The sequence below is a fragment of the Lynx rufus genome, unplaced genomic scaffold (genome assembly GCF_022079265.1).
Source record: "Lynx rufus isolate CCGP_SWC_20201006 ecotype Redwood Valley unplaced genomic scaffold, mLynRuf1.p SCAF_15, whole genome shotgun sequence".
In the NCBI taxonomy this organism is placed as follows: Eukaryota; Metazoa; Chordata; class Mammalia; order Carnivora; family Felidae; genus Lynx; species Lynx rufus.
The window spans coordinates 31,746,255-31,756,878 of NW_025814829.1; the positions used below are offsets into that span (position 1 = coordinate 31,746,255).

Below are 10,624 nucleotides of genomic sequence, written 5' to 3' on the forward strand. Positions count from 1 at the left end.
TTCTCTGTATCTGTGAGCTTGGTTTTTTATTTGATTTTGGAGTTTTTTAGATTCCACATATAATTGAGATCATGTGGTATTTGTATTTCTCTGTCTGACTTATTTCACTTAGCATAATGCCCTCAAGTCCAGTTATGTTGTCACAAATGGCAAAACTTCATTTTTTTACAACTGAATAAATTGTGTGTGTGTGTGTATACACACACACACACACACACACACACAGGGGCACCTGGGTGGCTGGGTGCCTGGGTGGCTCAGTGAGTTAAGTGTCCTCCTTCAGCTCAGGTCATGATCTCACAGTTTGTGATTTCGAGTCCCAAGTCGGGCTCTGTGCTGACAGCTCAGAGCTTGGGGCCTGCTTCAGATTCTGTGTCTTCCTCTCTCTCTCTCTCTCTGCCCCTCCCTCGCTCACACTCTGCCTCTCTCTCAAAAATAAATAAACATCAAAAAAAATTTTTTTATATACACATTTTCTTTTTGTACAGTATTTTCAGTTTTATTTTAAAAATGCACATACAACAAAAATTGTCGTGAGCCATTTCTTGGGTCTATTTGCATTCAGCACTTGCATTTGAACAGCTTTCTCTGTTTTTACAATCCCAACAAATTCCTTCTATCGTTTCAAGCAGTCCTTCTTTGTCCTGCCAGGCCCTGCTTCTGCTAGTTTTTCCAATCTCTCAGGTGTATTTAATGGGTGTGTTTTCAAAGCTTGTTCCAAAAGCTTCTGTTCTGTTGTCCAAGGGGTGAAATCTGTTCGTGGACCTTCAAATTGTTCTGAAGGTGTTTCTTGGGACACCATTCCATGCTCTTTTTAAATTTTATCAAAATCCTTTTTGTTTATGTTATCTTTTTTTCTTGAAGACTCTGCTCTACCAATAACATCTTTGGCAGTTCTCTTGACTCCAGAAGAAGGTATGTTCATGTAATTAGCAATAACTTCCCATCCTCACTTTGTTCCACAGGAAAGAGGTTCAATTAAGTAGTAATTGCAAATCATCTTCTGCCTAATTTTTACTGCCATTTCCACTTTGTCAGTTGATTTGTCTGCATTCTTAGATGCTATCACATGAGAGCTTCAGATTCCTCTCTTTTCTAATGTGCTCATTTATTTCTTCTCTTTTTTACAGAGCAGATTTTGCTACTTCTTTCGTAGGTGATGTCAGTGTTTCAAACACAGTAAGCTTGCTAGTTCAAGTCAATCACAACATTTTTCCACTTCTTCCATCACTTTAACCTGCTCTGCCTCATTGTCAGAAAAGTGATTCCAGGGGCACCTGGGTAGCTCAGTCAGTTGAGTGTCCAACTCTTGATTTTGGCTCAGGTCATGATCCCAGGGTCCTGGGATCCAGCCCCGAATCTGGCTCTGCACTGAGCATGGAACCTACTTAAGATTCTCTCTCTCTCTCTCTCTCTCTCTCTCTCTCTCTCTCTCTCTCTCTCTCTCTCTCCCTCTGCCCCTCTGCCCCTCTCCCCTGCTAATGCTCTCAAAAAAAAAAAAAATGATTCCAGGTCTTATGTGTTTCAAAGTTTTTCCTTTCCTTTTTAATGGCTTTTTTCTGAATAGTTTTTCCTTCTTAGCCAATAATGCTTATTGTCTAACTTCCTCCTCCTCTTTCTCTTTCACTAACCAAGAAGCTTCTAGTTCGGCTTGTCTTTGTTTTTCTTTAGCTTCTCGCCTCTTCCATTGTGCTTCTGCTTTGGCTCTCTTTTCTGCTTCTTTCACAGTTTTTTCTTCTTCCTTAAACTTCTTAATCACTGGACCACAGCTATGTGCATTGTCAACTAATGTTCTTACTTTGTTCATTTCTCCTTTTTTTCTTTGTGCCCCCTTGCTCTCTACTGCTTTTCAATCCATCTCCTCTCATCACAACATTCTGCTTTTTCTTTTTCTTCTTCATCTAAATAAGAAAATTCTCGGGGCGCCTGGGTGGCGCAGTCGGTTAAGCGTCCGACTTCAGCCAGGTCACGATCTCGCGGTCCGTGAGTTCGAGCCCCGCGTCAGGCTCTGGGCTGATGGCTCGGAGCCTGGAGCCTGTTTCCGATTCTGTGTCTCCCTCTCTCTCTGCCCCTCCCCCGTTCATGCTCTGTCTCTCTCTGTCCCAAAATAAATAAAAAACGTTGAAAAAAAATTTAAATAAGAAAATTCTCTCAAAGAATCAAAATTATACCAGAAAGAACAAAATTCATCAATATCTTCAAATGATGAATTCATAACCCAAGGTTAGGGACATTTTTCTTTTTACTCAATCATCTGGAATTCCTTGAAACACTGGGGGAAACACTTCAAAGAAAATGTCCTTTGCTTCACTTTTAGAAGGAATCGAGTTATCAAAAGTAGGATCTACATTGTTGAATGCTTGTCTTTCCACCAGATCAGATAACATTTCGTAAGCCTTAGTTATGCAAGTGAAGTAGTTGTTATCTCCTTCTTTATTGGTTCACCAGCTGCTTTCATTTGTCTGGGTGATGTTTTAAAATCATTGCTTTATCTTCCAGTCTTTGGGATCAAGTGTTTTCAACAGGGAAACTCTTCTAACTGCAATTCTTCATCTTCTGATCCCTCTGATAACTCTTTCTTATCCTCCAGTTCCTGAAAAGAGGCAGAAGCATTTCTGTTCTCTTAACAAAAAGCTTCAAACCACCTGACAGGGTGTTGAAGCAGAGGTCAGACTGTGGGTGGAGCCCTGGCCATCTGCAGTGCCCAGCAGGAGCAGCAGGAGGGCACCAAGCTACAACACATTTTCTTTATCCATTCGTCCGGAGATGGACACTTAGGTTGCTTCTGTATCTTTATTACTGGAAATAATGCTGCCATGAGCTTGGGGGTGAATATACCTTTTCAAGTTAGTGTTCTCATTTTCTTCAAATGCCCAGAAATGGAATTGCTGGATCATATGGTAGTTTTATTCTTAATTTTTTCGAAGAAACTTCATATTGTTTTCCATAGTGGCTGCACCAATTTACATTTCCACCAACTGTGTACAAGAGTTTCCTATTCTCCATACTCTCACTAACACTTATTTCCTGTCTCCTTGATAGTAGCCATTCTAACAGTTGTGAGGTGATATCTTATTGTGGTTTTGATTTGCACTTCCCTCATGGTTAATGATGTTGAGCAACAGGTATAGGTACATTATACATTGGCCATCTGTATGTCTTCTTTGGGAAAAATGTATATTCGGATCTCCTCTCCCCTCCTTTTTTTAATCAAATTGGTTTTTTCTATTGATTTTTATGCATTCTTTATTTTGGGTATTAGCTGCTCGGTAGGTTTCCTTTTCATTTTGTTGATGGTTTCCTGTGCTGTGCATATATCCTTTTGATATGGGCCTTCATTCTGAGAACGATTTACTCTCTGGCCCAATAGGATGCCCCAAAAGTTTTCACTGAGCCCTGGAATCAGTCATCTCTGGAAAACCCTGATACTTATTTAGTAGAAAATGATATTTAGAAACCTGGATGGAAAGTGAGCTCATTGCTACTGAGGTGGAAAGGGGGTGCTACTGCAAGGCCATCGTGCATACACATGCACATCTATACCCATCTCTTTATTTATTTTATTAATTTAAAGTATTATATTTGTTGAAATCATGAGTTCACACCAATACAGCCAATTCCAACCTAACACCACAGTGTTCATCCCAGTTTTCTCCCTTTCCACTACATAGTGAAAATCCTGACTCCCATTTTTCTTGATATCTTCATCTTTTTGATTAATCCCCCAGTTTGTAATCCATTTCCCATTATTGCTGCCAGGTGTTCCCTATATAGACGACGTCTTTATTCTGCTCAGGCTTTGAAACCTCATGGCCAGGCTGCACTCCACACGGGCACCCTTCCACCCAGCTTGGGCTCTGACACTCTGCTCTGGGTGCCCTACCATGTGAATGCCCTCCTTACCCAGCTTGGCTCTAACACCCCACCCTGTACTCCCCACAAAGTAGACTGCTTCCTCCTCCCACTGAAGCTCTGACCCCACACCAGACTGAGCCTGGCAAGATGCTCTTGACTGGTTCGGAGAGCTCTGCCTCCCTCCATCACACCACCCACCTCAAGATGCCTCCCTTAGGGGCATCTGATTTAATATCTGAGCTTTTCAGAAAGGAGAAAAGAAGCCAACTGATACATTATCAAATGCTATTTTAAAATATGAGAATCATTCTAGAGGGAAAGAAATCACCAGAAACTTTCATTTAAAACTGCTTGAAGGGGTGCCTGGGTGGCTCAGTCAGCTAAACATCTGACTCTTGATTTTGGCACAGGTCAAGATCTCACAGTTATTGAGTTTGAGCCCTGCATCCAGCTCCAAGCCCCGTGTTGACAGTGCCGAGCTGCTTGGAATTCTCTCTCTTTCCCTCTCTCTCTGCTGTGCTCACACACACTCTGTCTCTCAAAATAAATAAATAAATAAACTTAAAAAAAATTGCTAGAAAAAGATTTTCATCAAATTAAAGCATTGTTTTTTAAAATGAATTCTAACCATGAAGAAAATGTTTATTTCCCATGAAGTTCTTATATCAACCAATAAACAAAAATATATTCATTATACAGTACTTTGTGAAACTTCCCCTAGCATATACATGGCCCAGTGCAAGAGGACAAATGTAGACTTACAAACCAGCAGAAAAAAAAAGTACTTGAAAGTTCTAAGTTATATTAATAAACTTTCAAATAAAATAGGTTCTATCCTTGTACCTTGACAAATTACCTTTCATAACAAATATTTTTAAATGTATGAAATTATGTTGTTTTATATGATCAAAAGTCAGCTAAATATCAGAGATAACTGAATTTAATTATTACTGCATGTCTGGGGTGCTCTGTTGATGAGTCAGTAATAACTGAGGAATAACAAAACAAAGACACACAAAATTCATTAATTACATTTATTCCATGAAATTTACTTTTCTAGTTTTCATCTTAGCAAAACCACTAATTATGTGGTCATAATCAAGATTTTGCATATAATTTGTTTCTACTGTGAGTCATTCCAAATTAGATGGCCTTTCTTGAACCAGAGAAGTTCCTATGTAAGTTTTGTTGTTTGTTTGTTTGCTTTTTACTGATTTGAATTTGGAGAAACTTTGCTGAAACAATAGCAACTGAAGTAAAATCTCTACAGCATTACTTAGATTCAGAAACAAATCATGAATTTTTGTATCATGCTCAAACACTGTAATAAAGCTACATATGAAAAAGTATTGCAATTGCTAAATATTACAAGATATTTGAATTTCACTGTATATATCATTATCATTTAATAATTTTTATCATCTCTTAAATCAGCATCTATATCTGAGATTTTATATAAAGGATCAATTATAGAGGTGCCTGGGTGGCTCGGTCGGCTGAGTGTCCGACTTTGGCTCAGGTCATGATCCCATGGTTTGTAAGTTCAAGACCCGTGTCAGGCTCTGTGCTGACAGCTCAGAGCCTGGAGCCTGCTTGGGATTCTGTGTCTCCCTCTCTCCCTCCCCTCCCCCACTCACACTCTGTCTCTCAAAAGTGAATAAATGTTTTAAAAAAATTAAGAATCAGTTATAACACATGTTATATCTAGACCTAGTACATATCAACTTAAGAGTAATATGAATCATTTAGTATTACACAATCTTTCCCCAATGTCGTGTTCAATGGTTGTAAGCGAGTAAGAAAATGGATGCTAGGCAGTATTGCAACATAACAACTCATCGTGTGAAAATGTATTCATATCATCTGAGACAAAGAAATTGGCAGGTTAGTTAATTAGTTTTCTCTCTTACCTGAGTGCTTCTACTACTCAAATCCTTCCCTCAGAAATGTTTGTTTCTAATGTTTGCAGTGGCACAAACTACAATCTTCAGCACGCAGACACAGTCACTTTTTATTTTGAGGACAGGAACAAGGGATGGAGAGATGAATGGGTTTGTCTCAAGAGGGGTTGTTTAGGATTACAGGTCATGCTGTGCCACAGCTGAGCTCATCTCATGAGTGACACACAGTCCACACATTTATATTTGTGTGTGTGTGTGTGTGTGTGTGTGTGTGTGTGTGTGTGTGTGTGTGATATAAATGGAGCCCTCTTAGGCATAGGACCCAAGCCAAAGGCCCCTTTGCTGGAGGCTAAGGACGGTAATGCTATGCTGCCTACAGGGTGTTAAGTTCTGTATAAAGTAACAGATGAAGTCATAAGACAGGGCCTAGTTTTTCATAAGTTTGAAATCTAAGTGGAGAGCTGCCAGGGGAGAGGGAGGAGTATTAGGATCCATAAAGTGAATAAACACAGTAAGACTGAAAGGTGCCCAAATGTCCAGAAATAGGAGGCACTTTGTACAGATTACACACTGAATCCCCATAAGTCCCAGACTGTCCCAGGGGCAGGGACTGTCTCAATGGCCATGGAACCATGCAGAGCACGTGGTACAAAATCAATGCACAATAAATGTTGAGGAGGAAAGAAAGGAGCATATGGCCTCTGAATTGATGAACTCAAGCTTCTGATGCTTTAAAAATAAGTTGTCCTCACCCCCAATCTGTCCCCCACTTCTTTCTTTCTCCCACCAGCCCTCTTAATTCTTCTTTACTCCCTCAAAGGCACATGCTTAGAAGTAAATCTTATCCAATGCATCTTATGCTCCAATGCATATTTGATATGGTCCCTCCCATTTGACTTTATTTTAATTAACATTTACCATGGAGTGTTGTACATTTAACAATTTATATGACCTTAGGGAATTTTTTCCCCCTATACATCCTATGTGATTTCATTTCTGTTGATGAGGTTTCTGACAAGGAAGTGAGGCACGGTAATCCTTAACATTGTTAGAGATGTTTTTTTTTACAACAAAGTAACATTCTTGAGATGATTTTCCAGACCCATTAAAAATGAGAAGTCTTCAGCATGCCCAGTAACAAAAAGAAAAAAAATAACTAATGTGGAATGAACCCAAATTGTTCTTCATCTGTTGTGGAACAGAGCTATACATGTACAGTCACTCACAAAAGCACTCGCAGCCATGCTCTAATTCACCCTCTTAAATGCCTGATATTTGATCCTATCTTGGTTAGCTCTGCTTGCTTTAATTATGATCAAAAGCTGGACATTGAGAAATAATCCAGATATTTGTCAAGCACCCACAAAGTTCATGGTACCAGATGAGGTCCTCAGAACATAGTGTACAGAAGAGACAGGCCTATTCTTAAGGAGTTTATAATCTAAGAAGAAAGGAAATAAGAACATACAATTACAGTAACTACAAAATGAATAGGTCAAAAGACTGCATTTCCAAGTTAGAGAATGGGTTGAATCCAAGTTAGAGAACAGGATGAATAAATTCAAGTCTTACCTAAATGCTGGTTTGCACAAAAGCATACACAAAAGGAAAGAAAGAAGCCAACAGAGAACATGATACATTTGACTTAACTTTTTAAAATTAAGGTAAAATTTACTTACAGTGAAATGCATACATCTTTAGTGTACAGTTCAATGGGTTTTAACAAATGTACATACTCCTGTAACAAAATAACGATTATGATACAGAGTATTTCCATCACCCCAGATAGTTCATTAATATCCATAGTCCCTCTTTCATTCCTCATTTTAGTAGTTTGTGTTTTCTCTCCTTTTTTCTTGGTCAGCCAATTTTATTACTTCTTTCAAAAAACCAACTTTTATCTATTTATTATTCCCCATTGTTTGGATATGTTCTGTCTTATGGATTTCTGCTCTTTATTTTTTCCTTGTACTTTTTCTAACTTTGTTTACCTCCTCTTTTTCCAGCTTCTTAAGGTAGAAACTGAGGTCATTGATTTGAGAATTTGCCATGATCTGACATAAGCATTTAAAAAAGATAAACAAAAAATTTCCCCATAACTTTTGAAGTACTTGTTATTATCATTCAGTTTGAAATATTTTCTACTTTCCTCTTTGCTGTTTCCTGACATATGGCTTATAGAGAAATGAGCTGTTTAATTTCCAAATATCTAGAGTTTCTTTAGGTACTTTATTTGTAATTAATTTCTAATTTAATTTCATGCTGTTCTGAGAATATACTCTATAAGATTTCAACCTTTTAAAATTTATAGAGAATTACTTTATGAGCCAGCATATGGTCTAACTTGGCAACCATTCCATATTCACTTTGAAAGAATTCATATTCTGCAGTCGCTGGGTGAAATATGCTATAAATTTCAATTAAGTCAAGTTGGTTGATCTATCTTCTATATTCCTATTGATTTTTGTCTATTTGTTTTATCCACTTGTTACATTAATTGCCGAGAGAGGGATGTTAAAAACTGTGCATTTGTCTATTTCTCCCTTTTGTTCTCTCAATTTTGCCTCATGTATTTTGAAGTTGTATTATTAAGTTTATAGATACTTAGGATTTTTATATTTTCTTGATGAATCATTTCATCATTATAAAATGTTCTTCTTTTGGGGCGCCTGGGTGACTCAGTCAGTTAAGTGTCTGACTTCAGCTCAGGTCATGATCTTGTAATTTGTGAGTTTGAGCCCTGCATCAGGCTCTGTGCTGATAGCTCAAAGCCTGGAGCCTGCTTTGGATTCTCTGTCTCCCACTCTCTCTGACCTGACCCTGTTCACGCTCTGTCTGTCTCTCTCTCTCTCTTTCTCTCAAAAATAAGTAAACATTAAAAAAAATGTTCCTCTTTATCTCTGCCAATGTTCCTTGAAGTCTACTTTGCAGTCTATTAATATAATCACAACTGCTTTCTTATGCTTATTGCCTGCATGATCTCCTTTTTCCTCATTCTTGTACTTTGAACTTATCAGTTTATGTTGAAAGTGCATTCTTCTGTAGACACTTGTCTCTCTCTCTCTCTCTAATCCATTCTGACCATCTTATTCTTTTAATTGCAGTATTTAATGCATTTGCAGTGAATATAATTATTGATATCTTTGGGACTGGGTTTACAATCTTGCTTTTAGTTTTCTATATGTCCTATCTATTATTTCTTCTCTCCCTCCTTACTTTTTTCTTTGGGCTTAAGCAAATATTTTTAATATTACATTTCAATTCTTCTAAATTTTTTAGCAACACATCATTGCATTATTTTTAGTGGTTGCTCTAGGGATTACAATATATAATTTTAACTTACTACAATATGTAATTTTAACTTATTACAGCTTAATTAGGGTTAATATTGTACACATACAATAAAGGGAGTATACTGTACAATTCCATTTCTAGTCCTCCATATTTTTTGGCTTATTTTGTGATATATTTCACTGTTGCATATGTTTTAAATCCCACTATGAAGTGTTACTATTTTTTTAAATAATATGTTTTTAAAAGAAGTTAATCAGTCTAATGTTTATAATTGGAATCACAGAAGGAGAGAAGAGAGTAAATGGAGCAAAAATACTTTTCCAAACTTTGTGAAAAACATGTACTTAGGCATATATTTATCCAAGAAGTTTAGTGAACCCCAGGTTGACAAAGACAAAGTACACATATGCTCTCCTGCACACACACACACACACACACACACACACACACACACACACCCAAGCTGGAGAAAAAGAGATACATTACATGCAGAGGAATAATGATAAGAATGACAGCTAAATTCTCATTAGAAACAATGGAAGCCAGAATTCAATGAACACCTCTTAAAGTGCAGAACAAAAACAAGAAAAAGCTTTTAGCACATAATTCTAAATGCAGCAAAAATATCTTTCAAAAGTAAGGGTGAAGGTTTAGTTTCCCATATTTACAGGGTGATATATTCAAGCAGATCCTTCCACAGATACTGATTATGAAATCTGGACAAAATGTTTTTAAAAAACAACTATTTAAAGGCATTCAAAAGAAACCACGAAAAAGTTTCCACTTGAAAACCCATGACTGAAATATGTAAGAATTATGTTTCGGATGTTTTTGTCTTAAAATATTCTTCCAAACTCCATATATCCAGAAGCAGAAAACTAAAGCCTTACTCATTCAGTGTGACAGAGGGCAGAGTTCAAGGCTGAAAGAGCAGCTAGAAATTTAGAAATGTAATCCTAAAAGGGCAAAAGTGTCAAAACCTGAATATTAATCTGCCCATAAACTGACTACTAGTTTATGAATGCATGGGACATACCAATGATACCAATGGGACGATAACAGTTTTAATCCAGTCAAATTAACTGCTTATTAAAATAAAAAAAACAACAATCCTGGGCGCCTGGGTGGCTCAGTCAGATGAGTGTCCAACTCTTGGTTTTGGCTCAGGTCATGATCCCAGCATCATGGGACTGAGCCCCGCATCAGGCTCTATGCTGGACGTGGAACCTGCTTAAGATTCTCTCTCTCCCTCTCTCTCTCTCTCTCTCTCTCTCTATCTCTATCTCTATCTCTCTCTCTCCCCCCCCCCCCGCCCCTGTCCCCTGCTCATGCTCATTCCCTCTTTCTCTCTTTAAAATAAAATAGGGGCGCCTGGGTGGCTCAGTTGGTTAAGCATCTGACTTCGGCTCAGGTCATGATCTCACAGTCTGTGAGTTCGAGCCCCGCATCTGGCTCTGTGCAGACAGCTCAGAGCCTGGAGCCTGCTTCAGATTCTGTGTCTCGCTCTCTCTCTGCCCCTCCCCTGCTCATACTCTGTCTCTCTCTGTCTCAAAAATAAATAAAACATTAAAAAA

General features: G+C 38.0%; 1 pseudogene; it reads right to left on the reverse strand.

Annotated features, from left to right (window-relative positions):
* Nucleotides 1-499: 499 nt before the first annotated feature.
* LOC124509843 (dnaJ homolog subfamily C member 2-like) lies at nt 500-7,807 on the reverse strand (annotated as a pseudogene).
* Between the last annotated feature and the right edge of the window lie 2,817 nt (nt 7,808-10,624).